Raw genomic sequence first — 19,234 nt, forward strand, 5'->3', positions numbered from 1 at the left:
GTTGGATCTCCTTGCAGTCCAAGGGACTCTCAAGAGTCTTCTCCAACACCACAGTTCAAAAGCATCAATTCTTCGGTGCTCAGCCTTCTTCACAGTCCAGCTCTCACATCCATACATGACCACAGGAAAAACCATAGCCTTGACTAGACGGACCTTAGTCAGCAAAGTAATGTCTCTGCTTTTGAACATGCTGTCTAGGTTGGTCATAACTTTTCTTCCAAGGAGTTAGCGTCTTTTAATTTCATGGCTGCAGTCACCATCTGCAGTGATTTTGGAGCCCCAAAATATAAAGTCTGACACTAACAGCTGAAGTTGATATAAATTCTTTCCAAGTAAGTTCTTTGGGCCCATTTACTTCTGCTTTCCATTCCATTCCCAAATCATTTTCATACTATACCTTTAAAAATGTATACAACAGTCCATTTTAAAAATTGTCAGTGCAATTACCTGTTAATATGCTTTCAATTAGATTAATAACAACTTGATGAGCTATTATGTAGATCTAGGGAAAACTATTTAGTCTTAAGGAGGCCAATACTGTGCTAATTCACAGTAAGGAGAAAAAGCAATGTAAGTAGAATTTTACATAATCATCAAAAACTTGAAAAGCAGTCTTAACTGAACTGTTGCAGTTCCCAAAAGCACTTAACAGCAATTTATATCAAGAGATCCTAAGTTTAGGGGTAGGAGGATAAGACAACTCTTTAAGGTAGAAATTCACCTTTCTCATGATGGTAATAGGTAATTTCCCCACTCAGACCTAAGATAATTGTACATTCAAAAGTTCATAACTAACTGTTCTTGAGACATTAATCATTCTCTAACACATACACTTAGTAGAAATAACTACAAGAAAGCTTAAAAAATCTGAGTTAACATTATGCTGTGCAAAAAGAAAAAGAAAACAAAAAACCTTGAACAATCTACATTTTATGTTAAATACCCTGACTAAAATGTTGGTTGTGCTACACAATTCCACTTGTTTGCAGAAATGAGTTGATTTCTATGTACCACCTTTGTTGTTGTTTTAAGTCTTTAACACTTTTTGTTCTAAATATTACCTTGCTTTGAAAAGATGAATAACTTATTACCAAATCACAAATCCATTTCAGTTAAGTCTGAATAAAATCCAGTATAAATGTATTACTTTGTTCTGGGAATAATGGCTCCATGTCTTAGTTCTGACAGCTTCCTAAGGGCAAACCACCATTGAAGTCATTTGGGTTTAAACTGCACAGAAAGAAGAAAACAGTGAAGTCTACCTTTTTGTTTTCTTTTTAAGTCTTCAGACCTTGCTAGGACACTACTTCCAGACCAACAGTCAGACAGTTGTGGCACCTGATGCTCTGAAACAGGTGTGGTATGAACAACATCAGCCAAGCTTAGTGATCTGGAGGGCTCCGTTGATCTTTATGGTGTCCATTGCAGATAACATTTGAATGTGGTGGTAAAAGTAAAGTTGGTGTCCATCCACAAACACTCTGAAACCTGGATGCTAACAAACGATTTCCATCCTGAACGGCTGGTCTGGGACGAATGGGAAGTAAGGGATCACTAACTGTTCTTCACCCCTTTCCCCAGATATACAAGAATTTCTGAGTAGCTGCGGGTCTGTGAACACTGCTTTGAGTTCAATGCCACCTCTACGGGAGGATCTTCCAAATCACCACAGGTCAAGCTGATGGCAAAGCTCTCCGGGTTGAGGTTTACAATGCCCATCACTAACACCTTCTTGCCTGGTCTCATGCCACCTCTAATGTGCCCACAAAATGGCACGGTCAGTGGTAGGAGGTATATGTCGGCTTGAACTGGAGAGACCAAGGAGTTGTTTAAATGCGCATCATCTAGTTTCACCACTGCATTGCTGTCAGCCACAGACCCCACTGTCTTCTTGCACAGCGCGAAGGGCTGGCAACTGGCGGCCAGGTGGCGGGGCTGCTTGGCCCACCTTTTTAAGACAGGTTGCAAAAGCCATAGGCTAGTCTCTAAACCTGTGGCCTTTGAGCAAATCGTCCAAGGCTCATCGGCAGTGGCAATTAATGTAACAAGTGTCTGTTTCAGTTACAGGGACTAGATGGAGGTGGGTCTTTCTCTTCAAGTGTTTGTGGGTGGACCAGTTTCATAAATGAGTCCATTGCAACACAGGTGAAGCTCAGTTAAAATGAGTACATTGCCTACTTTAAAGGTCATCTCAGCATTTGTGCCACTGACCTTACTCTGCATTAAAAAGTGATCAATGTCTTTATGGTCCTTCCAGAACAAAATCCTTTGGATGAACTCCAAGATGCTTTTGATATTATTAATGTCAAGTGTGGCTGAGTTGTATTATGGAGATTTGGTAGGGTCAAATCTATCACTTTAATTTCTGATAGCATAAGTAGGTGAAAATAATGACCTTGTACACTGAAAAGATATGGTCAGACCTGGGTTGTCAGACAAAGAACTGGGTTATTTGTCATTTGTCATGTGTGACCAGTCTTCAAACCAGCTTCCTTATCTGCAAAACATTGGTTCAGAAAATAAACTTTACTTCCTAGAACCACACTGCAATCTCATCTGCTTTTGTTTCTAGTGAGGCTCCATGCTGAGCTTTTGATAGACTGTTCTCCTCTGTCATTGGCAGTGTGCAATGGTGGTTACCAGTACAGTTTAAGGGTTAAACAAGCTGGCATATGTGCTGTTCTTAGAGTCTGTGTATGTGTGTGTGTTTGTGTTAGTCGCTCAGTTGTGTCCGACTCCAGGGACTGTAGCTCTCCAGGCTCCTCTGTCCAATACTAGAGTGGATTGCCATGCCCTTCTCCAGGGTATCTTCCTGACCCAGGGGTTGAATCTGGATCTCCCTCATTGCAGGCAGATTCTTTATCGTCTGAGCCACCAAGGAAGCCCAAGAATACTGGAGTGGGTAGCCTATCAAGAGACAGGCTTCTCCAGGGGTGCTTACCGACCCAGGAAACAAACTGGGGTCTCCTGCATTGCAGGCGGATTCTTTACCAGCTGAACATACACACTCATTCATATAAACACTGAATCTGAATCTCATAATTTTCATGTCATAAAATCTTCTCAACCATTTAAAAATGTAAAAATCAGCCATAGCTTGCAGGCCATACAAAACAAGCAGAGAGATGTATGGATTTGGCCTGTAGACCAGAGTTTGCCCACCACCAGCATAGAATATTATGTTTTACAAAAGGCTTTTGTATGTCCAAATGTGCCTCATTTGTTTCTGAGATCAACTCACTGAAGCAGGTAGGGAAGAAACTACTAGCCCCATTTTACAGAGAAGGAGAAAGTCTCAGAAGGATTAAGCAAAGTACTAAGGATCATAGTCAATAAGAAATAGTCATGAGATCCAACCCTAGTCCCCAGGATTCAACTGCTCTTTTACTATACCTTTTTCATCTTTATGATAAATCTTAGGAAAAGCTATCAGCTCCTGGCTATGTATACCCAAAGAAAGGACTGCTCCCACAGGTGAAGCAAGAACTCTCATAACCAGGATTTGCTAGTACTTTCTAAAATTTGCTAGTACCGCACTTTGCTAGTTAAGGAATGGTCTGTATGCACTATGAGGAGGACAGAGAGAGAGAGAAGGAAATATGTCTGCTAACACTCTGCAACCCCAGAAACTTGACCTCAGGAAGCAGGCCCTGAGGGATTTGAGTCTCCTCTGAAATCTCTTATTATGGCAGTTATCGTGTATCCAGCATACCCTGTCTCAAAGCCCCATGCCCTCTGTTTGCTTTTCTATCTGTTACGTGTCCCAAAGGTCCAATACAAGGAAGAAAGAAAGAGAGGAAAAAGAAGAGAAAGTGACTGCATAGTGAGTTTATGTCTTAGCTATAGTGTAGAAACTAGAATTTATTCTTTGGTGTGCTGCCTACATGTTGGTATTATGCCACCACATTGACTCTAGGGCCCTGGAATTGGTCCTATGATCTGAGTACCAATTTCTCCTTGGACATGCACTTCTGAGTCATAGAAAACACTATGATTCTCATTCAACTGGCAAGTTATTTCACATTCAAAATTAACTACTTAATTAAAAAATCATTAAAATGATCACTCTATACATATACATATATATATACACTATTGTATATCTATACAAGTTACAAGGTAGCTCAGACAGTAAAGAATCTTCCTGCAAAGCAAGAAACGTGGGTTCGATCCCTGGGTTGGGACGATCCCTTGGAGAAGTGAATGGCTACCCATTCCAGTATTCTTGACTGGAGAATTCCATGGACAGAGGAACCTGGCAGGCTATAGTCCATGGGGTCACAAAGAGTCACACATGACTGAGTGACTAAAACTTCAAGAAGAGTAAGATTTAAAGATAAATAAGGACTTAGTCTGTTCAGGTAGACATAACAAATACTACAGACATTTATTTTTAACAATCTGGAGGCTGAGAAGTCCCAGATCAAGGTGCCAGGCTTTTTGTTTCCTGGGAAAGACTCTTTTCCTGGCTTACAGATGGCTCCCTTCTTCCTGCATTCTCACAGAACCTCGTCTTTGTGCAGCTGGGGAGAGAGAAGGCCAAACTCTCCAGTGTCTCTCTTTATAAGGGCACTAATCCCATCAGACCAAGGCCCTGCACCTATGCTGTCATCTAACCCTAATCACCTCCCAAATGCCAATTCCACCTCTCAATTCCATCATGTTGATGGTGGGTAGAACTGCAACATATGAGTTGGAGAGGGACATAAACATTCAATCCATCACAAGTACTCTTTTCAATAATATTTATAAAATTTCCTGTTTTCTCAAACATAGTGGGGAAAGTTATCCATCCATTCATTGATTTGCTAGTTATTTTAATAATTTTTGAGCACCTACTATGTGCTAGATCTGTCTCAGGAATTGAAAATCTCAGGACTCACAAACCTCCCTGCAACTCAGAGTAAACAGCCCCCGTCTGCCTTTCTCCCTGGCTCTCATTATCATCTATTCCTTTTCATGTAGACTTATTGAATAAATTTCCCAGGGGGTTTGAAATACATTTTTGTTGGATCGCCACCTTTCTTTTCATGTGGCTCAGCCAACAGAAGATGATAACTGCTAAGTGCACCCCATGCTTCACAGTGTGACTGCTCAATAGTTCTGTGTTTGCAATTAGTTTTTACCTCCTCAAAGGAAAGGGCCTCTCTGCCCATAGGTACTATACTTGGCTTTTAAATATTTAATAGTTAATTGCTTGGATTTGCAACTTTTCTCCTTCTTAAATTCTTAGCTGGCATCTAGGTCACTTATAAGATTCAGATTTTTAAATGGTCATACTCTCCACCCTCCGCCGCCCCGTAAATATGTACATTTTAAACACATATCTACATAACATTAAAAATAATGTTGAAAAGAGAAATAGAAAGTGACCTCCCATAATTACCATCACCTTGATAGAAACAGAGTCAGAAACTCTATAGCTCTGGAAGGATAGTTAAAAGGGTTGTTGAGGCCGTCATACACCAATGTGAGAAGCAGGAGTGCGTGTCCATGGCATAGCACTTCTGGCATGCATAGCCCACTTGACCCATTCTTTCTGTACTCACAAGTCTGTAGGGGTCACCAGCCCTAGTGGCGTCAGAGCACACAGATGAACAGAATCAGTTGTGGGAATGCCGTAGGTATCTGTTACTTACATGACTTTCAAGTATGCCAACAATTTACATCTTACATAAATTAAGGCAAAGTCAAGATTTTTCCCTCAGCCCCATTGATACAGGAAACAGAAGGCCATAAGGTACCAGAGGCCATAAGGCACTGGTTTCATATTGCCTAAGCTCACAGCCCAGCTCCACAAATGATTAGCTGAACATTGGTCAAGGTGCTTAAAACCAATAAGCTTCCATTTCTTCATCTATAAAATGGCAATTATAATGGGTTTTAGGTTGTAAATTATGAGAATGAATTGAGGCTATGAATAAAAGAGCAGAGTATTTGGCATTTAGGGTAAGTACTCAGTGGGCTTCCCAGGTGGTGCTGGTGGTAAAGAATCTGCCTGCCAGTGCAGACGTAAGAGGTGGAGGTTCTATCCCTGCCTTGGGAAGATCCCCTGGAGGGGGGCAACCCACTCCAGTCTTCTTGCCTGGAGAATCCCATGGACAGAGGAGCCTGGTGGGCTACAGTCCACGGGGTCACAAAGGGTCGGACACAACTGAAGTGACAGCATGCACACACTCAATAAAGGTATTAAATACTCAATAAAGGTAATAAATAAAATAGCAGTATTTTCAAAGCTACTACTGCTAATTATTATTATCATCATCATCATCACTATTATTATCGAGAGGTCATCTATGTACCTTAGGTTCAAATAAACCTAGCCAAGATTTAGCTCTGCCACTTACTAGTTCTATGATCTTGGGCAACTTGCTTTACTTCTCTCAGCTTCAGTTTCACCATATCAAAAATGTATATAGAGCATTGTAGATGTTAAATGGGCACCAAGTCATGGGCTTCAGAAAATACGAAGTACATAATAAATAGTAATTGTTCAGTAAATGTTACCAATGATGACAGTGCTTTCTTAAATGTTAAAGGGAGGAAAGAATTATGCTTAAGAGTGTTAGATCCATGATTCACTGGGTCAAGAAAATGTATTATTATTGATAAGGGGGTGGCTGATTTGAGAAATAACAAGTGCTTAAAAACACATGTTCAACTCTTCTCACGTAATTTCAAACCACTAGAGAAACCTACAACCCTGAGACAAACTGAGATTGCATATGCATAGATCAAATTGAGAGTTAATTTTTTAGTGATATAAAGAACACACAGTTTTGAAGCAAAGAAGACAGAAAACTTAGAAATGATATAGTTCAACATTTTCATTTTTTTAAATGAGAAAACTGAGACTCAGGGAGAGAAAATTATTTGTCCATGTTCAGGATCAGGCGCTTGATCTTAATATGTAGTCAATAAGGTTTTGCTAAAAAAATGAATAAAAGAAGGATGTATTTGCCTCTCTATATTTCTATGTTTGTGTGTTGGTGTGACTCTAAGTTTTTGGTTGAAGATTGTCTATAGGTCAACTGAAAACTAAGAGACAGTCATCAGAATCTTTCAAAACACCTGTTTCATCTGTGATTTTATATATACAAATTATGAGAGAAGAAAATTCTTACTAAATACTCACTAACAGCCAGTCACTTTTACATAAAATGTCTCATGGAAACAAGATAATAATCCTGGGAAGAAATCTACCCATCAGGGTTCAGTATAGAAAAGAGAAACTATGCTGGTTGTTTTAAAAAGAAAAGGAATTTGATGCCTACAAAGCTCCTGAAAGGGCTAGATGGCCAAGGCTTAGACAAGATCTTCAGGAAAAATGGCTCCAAACATCACCTTGGAAGCTGTCTGCCAAGGAAACTGCTCCCTCTGCTACAGTTTATATGCTAAGCGTCTAGAAAATGCCACATCCACTGCAGACTCTGAGATCATACCTTCAAAACCATGCGCCAGGGACATGACTCCACCCAAGACTGCTGTCCCCAGAGCTATGCCACAGCTGCTATCATCCACACCAGCAAAAGTTGTTGCCCTTCAAGCTACTGCCTTTTTCCCACCTGATTTAGTTTTAAAGTCAGTTTTCATAGTATTCATCTGACTGGTTAAAGCTAAGTCATCAAGAACCTTACAAGGCTTCCCTGATGGCTCAGTGGTAAAGAATCTGCCTACAATGCAGGAGACTGCCTGCCAATGCAGGAGGCACGAGTTTGATCCCCGGGTCAGGAAGATCTCCTGGAGGGGGGCATGGCAACCCACTGTAGTGTTCTTGCCTGGAGAATCCCATGGACAGAGGAGCCTGGCGGGCTACAGTCAGTAGGGTCGCACAGAGTCAGACACAACTGAAGCAACTTAGCACATGCACAGTTATCACTGGGATAAGCATTGGAGAATATAATAACGAAAAAGACAGAGGCCTTGCTATGGAGAGTTTTCCAGTAAAAAGCATAAATAAATAAATAAGAATACGATTATGAAACTACAGGAAGTGGTCTATTAGAACGGTAAACACTGAGTGCTGTGGAAGAACCCAGCAGTGGCACCTAGCTCGATTTGGGGACAGAGTAGACACTCAGTGCATATTTATTTTTGGTTCTTATAGATGAGTGAAAAGTCCAGCAATTTGGCCAATGTCCCTTGATTGTTGGGACTAACATAATTTCTCATGAATCTCATTTGAGGGCACTGTAATAAAAGGAGTTTCATTTTCACAGGTATTTTTGTTTGTCTCATTGGTTTTGTTTTGCGTACAGTGAAAATAGCAAAGTATTCTCAACAATGAGAGCTAGGGATCTGTGACCAACTCACTAGGCTTTCTGCAAACATAATTTTCTGAAACAGATTAGCCTACTTCCCCACCCAGTAATTCGTTATTAGAATTCCTAAAAAGTAGTAAAAAGTAGAATAAATTGTAGAGTAGCTAAGGTTCAATATCAAAAACTACTATACTGGAAAGATACATTTCTAAAGTAAGACTTCAGGGGCTTCCATGGTGGCTCAGATGGTAAAGCGTCTGCTTGCAATGCCGGAGACCTGGGTTCGATCCCTGGGTCGGGAAGATCCCCTGGAGAAGGAAATGGCAACCCACTCCAGTACTCTTGCCTGGAAAATCGCATGGATGGAGGAGCCTGGTAGGCTACAATCCATGGGGTCACAAAGAGTCGGACACGACTGAGCAACTTCACTTTCTCTTTCTTCAGGAAAACAAATATTGAGATACAGTGGGATGACTTTCTTACTTATTTTCGATTATTTCAATCATGAATAATCCAACAATTTTCTTCCCATCAAAACCTCATGGAGCACACAAATCCCAGAACAAAAGTGACCTTTGGGCCAATGAAATGGCTGCTTCGAGATGGTTCTATGACCTCTCAAGGAGTCCTAAGTGTCACAGGTGGAACGGTACATCAGAAAAGTTCAGACATGATTACTAACCCTTATTTTCATTAAAATATATGTTTGTACATGGAAACAAGACCAGCAGTCTAGAAGTCCTCAAACAGGCAGTGCAGTTTTAATTAGTTGAGTATGGAGACTCATTAATATGCAAATGAGGAGCTTACCAATATTAATCATCTGTTTTACTAGGCAGCTTTTACTAAAGAGTTTCTAACGAGTTTGCAAATTAAGTTTCTTTGACATTAAAAATCAGCTAAACGCCTGTCTGAGAATAATCTCTTCTAACTCCAGGGCAGGAAGGGGGGATTTTTTTTTTTTTTTTTGGATGAGAAACAGCCATGTTTAAAACCAATTCCCATGTTGGCAAGCACGGAGCAAGAGTTCTGCATCAACCCTTTCCAGGCTCTAATTGAAACCATTTCTGCAAGAGAGAACCAGAAAAATAGTTGGAACAAGAGACAAATATGAGTCATGGTGATTTAAAGATGCACGACCTAGAAAGCTTCATCACAATATGTGTTTACATGGGTGACTGGCATTGTTAAAACACAAAAGAGGTTATTATATTTTTAAAAGGCCCTTCTACGGCCTTTAGCATACACCTGTGGTTCTGTTTTCTTGGAAATGTTGAAGATGGGGTTGGACTCTGATTTATCAAGGATGATTAGAAATATGGGATGGAATTCAAGGTTCTCCTGCAATCACCTTAATTTCTGAATTTGTTTTCATTAAGTTTACAGAAAAGTGTATGAGCTTGGGCTCAATCATGTAAATCATTTTCAATGTCAGCTAACTCCATTATTGTGTCATTCAGCCATCAGTACAAAACAATACAAAACACATTCAGACATTCCTTTAGATTCCCTACTTCCAGAAAGACTGTCAGAAAGGAAATTCTGTAAAGGAGAGAATAGGCTAGATGCACATCACCGAACTTCTGCTCCGTCAATTGAAACACAATTGACCTTCAAAAATTTTCTCTCTCCTTATAATCCTACGGAAAGTCAAAGGAAGCTTTGAAGTGATACACTTTCAAAAGGCTCATGATCTGTGTTTCTTCTCAAAATTTGACACTCTTCCCCATGCCCTCCAACTACCCACAGCTATTAGCTAAAAGTGACCGGGCAAGAAAGAATTGTCACCCATAATCTTATTCATTCATTAGCTTGTTCAGTAAATGAAAACGAGTGAACTTTTTTGCCAACGCAATATTTGTTGATGGAATTGAAGCAAGGTTCTGAGAAACTCCTACTGTATCAGGTACTTGTGGGATACAAATATGTATTAGCAGTTTCAAGGGACTTAGAGTCTAATAAGAATATAAAATATGTTTCCGATAAGCCCACTTTGAAGAAATGTGTGATTAAAACAATGAGAATTGTCTACCTCATGTGTTTTTTGCAAATGACTGAAAATCATATAAAAGATATCCCATCTCGATCTCATTCTTGATATAGTAAAGGTAGTCCTCGTATGATACATCAGAGAAAAGGATATGATTGGTGATGTAGTACTTTTAAGTTTTATAAGTTTATACAAGGTTAAGTAGCTAATGCAGCAAACACTGGGGATTATTCCCATTTTGCCATCTTAGAGGAAGAACTTCAGTCTGTGCATAGGTTTACTTGCTGCAATGATGCAGAGTCAATGAATGGCATTCCCTTAAGGATGTCAGCCCAGGAACACCAGACTGTACTGTTCAGTCTCACAATCCTAGCTTGTCCAAGGCCTTCTTTCTGTTGGTCAATGCCTATGCTAAATATTGTGGCTGGTGGAAAACACTGTTAGGTTTAGACTCATTTAAATTCATGGCAAAAAGAAAGAAAATCCTTAATCAAAGGCACAAGATAGATTTTGCAAAGAAGTAACGGCCAGAAAATTAATCCAAAATTGCTCTTTGGTTTGGGCTTCTGTGTGAGCACTACTTGGCGGCAGGTCTTGACTGGAGGTTCTGGGAGTTGCAGGAGTGGAAAATGGAAATGGCTCATCTGCACCTGCCCTTTCTCTAGAGATTAGACTCATCCTCTCCCATGACACTCGTGGCCAGTTCTCACTCTGAGAAAGAAGGCTGCAGGCCACCTCCTCGCTGATGCCCAGGCCCCAGCAGCCTGGTCCTACAAGTCACTCTCAGTGGATCTATGCGTGTGTGCGTGCTCAGTCACTTCAATCATGCCCGACTCTTTGCAACTCTTTGGACTGTAGCCCACCACACTCCTCTGTCAATGGGGTTCTCCAGGCAAGAAGACTGGAGTGGGTTGCCATGCCCTCCTCCAGGGGATCTTCTTGACCCAGTGATCAAACTCGCTTTTCTTTTGTTCCTGCATTGGCAGGCAGATTCTTTACCACTAACATCACTTGGGAAGACCCAGTGAAACTATATTGTTCTACAAATAGATGTTTGGGTAGGGGATGTATTTCTGTGGTCTGTGTGGGTTTCAATCTTTTGCTGTAGAATAACTTTGTCCAATAGAACTTTCCATGGTGACAAAAATGTTCTATAAATCTACACTATTCAATATAGTAACCACCAATCACAGGTCACTACTGAGCACTTAGAATATGAAACTTAATTCTTAATTTTTAATCTTAATTAATTTAAACAGATACGTTTGACTAGTAGCTACCCATAATGGACAGTACAGACTTGTAAAATGACTTCATCCATTTGGATTTCCATGAATGGAAAAGAATGATCAAAATGATCACTCTATGATAATGACACAATTCTGGTTTAGAAGTATGAATTAATTATTTTAACTTTGACATAAATAGAATGAATAAAAGCCTGAAACTGCCCTTCCCTCCAGGATTTGGGTGACATCTCAGGGTGTGTATTTTCAATATCCAAATGACAAAATGAAAGGAAAATCATTTATAAAAACCAGGTATTTTACTAGATGATTATCTATGTGTTTTGAATATCAGTAGATGCTTATATTAATAGCATCAAACTCTTTCACATTCTCAGTCAACATTTTTAAGCAAATAATTAATTAATTAATAACTTACTGCTAAATAATAACACCTTGATAATTAATTCAAACTGCTGTTTGGATCAGAATCCTGAACAACTTGGTGGTATGTCTACACCGGAGCTAAATTTGCTTGAAGATTATGGGTTCAATATTATAGATGAAGTGTTCTTGTATGAAGACAATCATTCTTTGAGTGGTAATATAGGTATGAAACTAAGAGCAACTAATACAAAGCAACATAGAATCCAAAATTTTTTATTTGAAGAATTTTGTGATATCCTTAATGTACAGGTAATATCCAAAAAGAAATACCCTCAATATTTTCAACAGAGGTAGAAGCTACCAGAGACTCACTGGGTCTGATTCTGATGACTGGAATGTAGCTCTCCTAAGATGCTGCCTGCACTTCCGAGCTTCTTCCTCTGATCGACCTATGTTGATCAGCCTGGATGCATACAAGAGACTAGAATTTTGTCACTTTAAAATCTGCCACCTTCTATGAATATGGTCGACTTAGGCTAGAATGAAAACTACAGTTGTTCGGCCAAATTCTAGGCAAGGGTTTCAGAGCACCTGCTCCTCTGGTTGCGTTAATACGGCTGCTGGCAGATCGACTCCCTTGTTTATACAGCCTGCCTTACTTCACAGGATCCTTCGGAGAATCAGAGGAGATCCCAAGAGAGTGAGAATCCCGCAGTAGAAAGAGCAGTCAGATGATCGAAAATACCTGAATTCGAATCCCAGGACTTGACTTCATTTCTCTGGGTTTTTGTTTTCTTATTTGCAGGACGAAGGTAGGAATATCTCCTCTATTTGTCTCCTGGAGTAGCGTGCACTACATGAGATGCTCTATGTGAACACACTTTCCACTTCTGTTTCCATTTGAGACTGAGATTTCTGGTCACTGTCATCAGATGAGATTCATTTACGTTTATCTAGTCCCCAAGTCAACAGTTGCAAACATACACAGAATGACCGACTGGGATTAGTGGTGTGGTTTGTGAGGGTGAAATTGAGTGAGAAGAACCATAAAAGGCCCCAAATCTGTGGCCTCAACTTCATTAAGCAGGTGCAATATTCATCAATGTGATCCATCCTCAGTCAAATGCAGCCTTCTGCCCTTTTGCAGCTTAGCCCTGCTGTCAGCAGCTGGGGGCCCTGCCAAAGGGCAGAGGGAGGGAGCCCCAGGTTGCCCACACTGCTGATGTTTTCTGGAATATTCAAGGACTGCAAAACAAACCCCCAGTCATCATTTTACTTTAAAAAGCAAAAAATCTCCCAGATAATGAGCATTTTGCTCTAATAAGAACTGTAGGATTGATTAGGTTCAAACTGTTAACAGACATCCTTATGGTTAATGAAGCAGCATTGAAAATGCCTCTTGATTCTTTGGAAACTTAAATCATACAAAGACAGCAAGGAGGGAGAACAGAATTAGAGGTGGGGGTACAGTTAAACTGTCTGCTAGTTAATGTTCTCAAGATAATGAACAAAAAATGTTTGTTCTTTGATAAGTTAATATTTATGGAGAGTTATCTCTGCAGTGGGCAAACAATACACTTTGATGATTATCGTTAAAACATTCTTTGAGGTCACATGTTTTCCTGTGAATCTTGAGTGGAGGAGGAAGCCGCTGCCATTTTAATTCCTTTGTTAATGTCTTTATGAGTGCAATTAACACTTCATTCACGCTTCTTTGTTTCTGGATCCCATTAGGATGTGGTTTATGCCAGTTTCTCTCTCCCAAGAGACAGCCCACATCACACAACATTTCACTCAGCTGTGTGGCTTAGCACTGACAAACTCAATTTACCAAAGGCAGGAGTGAGTTGACACCATGCTGCGCCAGTCGTCCTGATGGGAAGAAACGACTCATTTCATTCCAAGGGGGAACACACCTCTGAGCAGCACGTTTGTATGCCAGAGTCTGGGAGGCCAGGAAGCAAGTGAAATCTCTGCAGATCAAGAATGCTAAGATCCAAGGCCTTAAAACAGAAAGCCAACTATGGTAGATAAAACAGGTTGCCATCATCTTCATCAAACCTTTGTGAGGGCTAACTAGGTAGAAAGTAAGGGAAGAGCCAGAAGCAAGGGCCCCTCTAGAGCTTAAGAGACCAGAGATATCCATAACAAACACATCAGCAAGACCATAAGGCACCACAGGTCTCTGAGCCATGGGGCCTGGGGGGAGGGCTTTTCTGAGGATGTGGGACTTAAAGTAAAAGCAGTTCCCCTGGCTATCCTACAGAGGTCACCAGGAAAGAGGGGGAGGGTGGGAAGAACTGCAGAGAGGGAAGGGAAGCAGGCATTAGCAAAGACGGGCTGAAGTGTGAAGCGAGTAAGAGGGGTTGTGTTCACAAGAAATTACTTCCCCTTTATATTAAAGTCTCTCCTCCAATTGATGGCATCATTTCTATTTCAAATATCAGTGTGATATTTGCTTAACAGCCAAAGGCACTGCAGATGAATATATCTGAATCTTACTAAGATACTGTACAGAGGAGATGGAGGAGGTCTGAAGTGACATCAGAGACAAAGGGAAGAAGCAGGCACTGCCATCATTCGAGGTGATATTTTTACTTTAAATGAAGAATAATTACTTATAGGCCTTGGACCTGTGTCATAATTTTAAGTTTAGTTTTCTCTGACAAAGATGAAAAAAGAGCAGAATTTCCAATAAGTGTTATGAAGCATAAAATATTACCAGGAGAGGAAGTAAAACAGCCGATAGCCCCAGGTCATCTATGTCTAGCATTAAAGGTGTGTGAATAAATCAAAGACTGCATTCCAGGTGCAGTTTTAACATTATTTAATGATATGAAGATTGGTTGTTTTCTTCTCTCACAGATTCTCCAAAAATCTAGCCTTTGTTCCATTAGTTATACATCCTTATTACCAAGACCTTTCTCACATCTCTTTCAACCAGACCTGGCCTGTCAATGCCAGCATATTCTATTATAATAAGGCCCAGATTGGCCAGCCCCTGTGCATTAAACCGTTACCGACCAGTTATGCCCCGGCACCTTTTTGCATTAAGAAGGGTTATTTTGCCTACATTTCATCATATGTGACAGCTGTTCGTGGGAAGAATGGCTTCCTGCACTACAAATAATTCTTGGCCAAAGAACAAGTCACAACTAATGTCATCACTGATTTTAATCAAAGGTTAAAATGATGCTGATTTTATAAGTGGCTCTTCCTTTTTCTGAAGCAAATAATTGTCAATTGTCAGTTTTAGAACTACTCTGTGATTTATTGAAAGGGTAACACCACATTAGAATTAAGAAATTAATGCCCAGACATTAAAAAGCGAAAGGAAAAAAGGTGATAATCTGTGTGTGGGGAGTTGGGGTGGGGGTATTCTGAGATTAAGAAAAAAAATCTTTACTTTTGTCCTTGTGCATTTTTTTTTTTTTTTGGATAGAAAAAAGTCACTCTGCATTCCCTGGCCTCAAGCCACTAGGTAGCTATGTAAAACATAAACAGGGTCTGTGTTCTGCTGCATTTGAGAAAGATGTAAATGTGTAAATATGATGGAAGAGGTTTTATTTTCTTTCTCCCTCTCAGGAATGGTCTGACAGCCCCAGGCTGAAGAACGTGTCTCTCCCAAGTGCTCTGTCACCCTGGTAACCATGGAGACCATGACGATCGATTAGGTGCCATCTGATCTCAACCTCATAAAAAAAAAAAAAAAGCAGCAGATGGCAACCAGGCCACTAGACCTGTCTCAAGAGAGACACGAAGGAAGAGAGAAAGGGAAGGAAGGAGGGGAGAAAGGAGATACTGTGGTAGACTGACGCCCGGAGAAGAAAGCACAGAAGCAGTTCTGGAAATGAACACCTTGGAAAAGAGTGGAAATAGAAACAGAAAGCAAGGCAGGCAGGAATCAGGGAAAGAGGAGACACAATGCAAAAATGAAGCTACATCCAACTGTGCAATCTATCTCCATAGTGAGTGAAGGAGGGAAAGCACAAAGAAAGCAAACCAGCTCTTTCCCCACTTTTCCCTTGGGTCTGTAGGTCCCGGAATGCTCTGGAATCTGGGCCGTAAGGTCTCACAAGGCTGTCCTTACGTATCAGTTGGAATTGGATGCATCTGTAGAAGAACCCTGAGACCTGGCTTTCAGGAGGAACTCCCAATCAGACGGGGTTTTCCAAGGGCCTTCAGATGACTGGATGTGTTGATACCTGATCATCTTGCCACCCCATCTCCAGCAGTGTTCTAGTTACCCTTAAAGGGACAAGTCATAATCAGGTCAGCAGACACCCAAGGTGAAAAGAACAGTTAAGCTAGTGCTACCAACAGGAGACTTAGCCATCATCCTAGAGTAACATAATGGTGAGTATTTATAGAGTGCTTACATGCCAGACACTGCTAAACACTGTGTACAGATTATATTATGTATTTAATTTAATCCAGACAACGATGCTATAAGACAGGTGCTCTTATTATCCCCATTTTACAGTGAGAAACTGAGTTTAGAGAGCACATCAATAATGTATACATAAAACATACATACTATATTTGGTTGAAATACATGTGTTTATCTATCTACACACACACATATTTCTACCAAATACAGTAATAATCTTTTGGTTACCTCTCCTGTTTTCAACAATGTTATAAACACCCTTCCATGTTTTGAGTGTACCCCTCCACTCACACCCTTACCAGTGGAGGGCAGGCATTCTTATCCTTCATCTTTGCCAACCTGAGAGATGAAATGGTATCTAATTGTTTACATCATGTTTGATGAGTGGGTATGTTAAACAATTCTTTCTATGTTACCAGACATTCTTATTTCTTTTTTTTTTTTTTAAACTGCCCACACATGTCATTGTCCTATTTGGTATTAACTTCAGGATAAGGCAAAAAGGTGAAATATAATCCATGTAGTCTCTACAAATTCACTGGCATTGTCAGAAAGTGCATTGACATTTATGACCAGAGCAAATTTACATTCTTTGCATAAGTTGACGTCCTGCTCTATACATTTAAGAAGGAAGCTAACATTTACAGAACCCCTATTACTAAGTGCATTTACTCTTTAGAACAGCCCTATTCATTTAATCCTTATAGCTTCATTTAATTTCAGTAGTAGCATTTAATTTTCACAAAAGCTCTAAAAGGCACTTAATATTCTGCCTAGTTTCACAAATGTAGAAATCAAGGCTCACAGTCACACAATTATTTAAGCAGTAGGACTGGGATTTAAACCCAAGACACTCCAAAAAGTCCAAAGTAAATTTTCTGTCTCTGTTCTCTACATACAACTGCCTAGGGCAATGATCCTCTTTTTTTTTCCCTTCACTTTATAAACCCTAAGAGGATTCCTGAATTCCAGAACCCTATTAATTTCCTTGCATTCCCAACACACATATAGCATCCTACAACTCAAATCCGAAGGAGTGTCAGGATGGTTTTGCTGTTAGGAAAGATTGATAATACGGAAAATTTCATTTTAGTTCATATCATCCATTTTACAAATCTTTCTGTGTGTGTGTGTGTGTGTGTGTGTGTGTGTTGTGTGCCTTAAAATCTGAGTAATGGTTTAATCAATCCAGAGTTGAAATGAATAGAAGCATAGGTGGATCAAGAACTGCTTCCCCTCAATAGATTATTGCTTTGGAGATCTGAAGCATCTATAATTTCAAAAGCCTATTTTTTTTCCTCAAATATTTTTTTTTTTAATGTGGACCATTTTTTAAAGTTTTTACTGAATTTTGTTACAACGTTGTTTCTGTTTTCTGTTTTGGTTTTTTTGGTCGAAAGGCCCATGGGATCTTAGCTCTCCAACCAAGGATCGAACCTGCGCCCCCTACATTGGACGGAGAAGTCTGAACCACTGGACCACCAGGGAAATCCCTCACAGGTCTTTTAAAAGAAAAAGATTTCTAATAAAAAATTAAGCTCAAGGCTGAGTATTTATTTAAAGTAATAAGAGAAATCACCATAAATTACATATTTTAAAAATATTTAAATGACACAATCATCACACAATTTAAAGAATTACACGATATTTTTGTTCCTTAATGATTTTTCCTTCATTTTAGGGGCTCCATACTCTACTTCCTTATATGATAAAGACCTTATAATATTTTGTCTAGAGAGTGTAATGACAAATCATTCTTTCTTATAGCACTGTTGATCATATTTGTTTATTAATATTATAGAAAATTTTCTGTGTGAATCAGAGCTTATTTTTGGTATCATCACACAGATGTTTAGAATTATAGTCAAATTTTGGAAGCTTCACCCAAATTTTTGTCATCTATATGATTTCAGAGCATTCCCAGTTTTTTGTTGTTGTTTAGAGCCTTATCTTAGAGGTTTTGTACTGATGGTGCTCACTGTTAACTCTTTTATTGTCTCATTGCACTAGTATATTGTGAATTATATCATCCTTGTCCATATTCCTGTCAAATCATAAAGAAATACAAATATGTTTTACAAATATGTTCATATAGCTCACTCTTCATCATTAATCAGACCATTAAATAATTCACAAAACTACTTATTATTTTTATTAGCAATTGATCTCTTCCTCAATGATTTACTACTTTTAGAAGAATCTTTTTTCATTACAAGTCTCTTTAGATGTCAGAGTAATTTCCGTTGACTTCATATACAGATAGATGAAAAATAACTTTATGTGGTACAAAACCCACAAAAGTAGACATTACATGTTCATATATAGTCCTAATAGGAAAGAACTTCTATTTGAGTAGATGCCAAGGAATTCTGAATCCTTTGTTTAAAATTGATTGGAAAGAATTTCCAGACTGCCCTCTGGCTCCATTTCAAACCTTTATTTTCCTCCACTAAGGTCATAGCACACATTCATATTGTGATACAACATTTAATCTGCCACTTTAAGTGAGGACAACCAGATGAGTTTCCACAGTGGGTTGTGGGAATGTTCCTGAAAGGCATTCCTACAACAGAATGGCTAGAAATAATTATACATACAAGAGATCCCATTAAACACAAATAAATATATTTCTAACTGAACTTGCCTTATCTGGCCCCCCAAAATGCCTGCCACTACCCTGATGCCACTGGATAAGAGGGCAAGTTGGAGAAAAAAAGAGATGGCAGTCTGAGCTATTGTGACTAAAATATCTGATTTTAACACATTTTGCAAAAACATATGACAAGTGAATACATTGCTAGGGTTCCTTCTAGCAAATGAGGGGCACTACAGCTTAACCTTTATCAGTTTCATGATAAATCCACCCATGGATTTTGGAAGGGGATTGGTGGGCATTGATATTTGGAGAATGGGGACAGGCTTGTGGAAAGTGCAGGTGCAACATGGTTCTGCTACTTGGTTCAAAAGCTGTCTGTTGATT

General features: G+C 39.5%; 1 pseudogene; it reads right to left on the minus strand.

Annotated features, from left to right (window-relative positions):
- Window positions 1-1,372: 1,372 nt before the first annotated feature.
- On the minus strand, window positions 1,373-5,770 carry LOC128045531 (galectin-related protein-like; annotated as a pseudogene).
- Between the last annotated feature and the right edge of the window lie 13,464 nt (window positions 5,771-19,234).

The sequence above is a fragment of the Budorcas taxicolor genome, chromosome 3 (genome assembly GCF_023091745.1).
Source record: "Budorcas taxicolor isolate Tak-1 chromosome 3, Takin1.1, whole genome shotgun sequence".
Lineage (NCBI taxonomy): Eukaryota > Metazoa > Chordata > Mammalia > Artiodactyla > Bovidae > Budorcas > Budorcas taxicolor.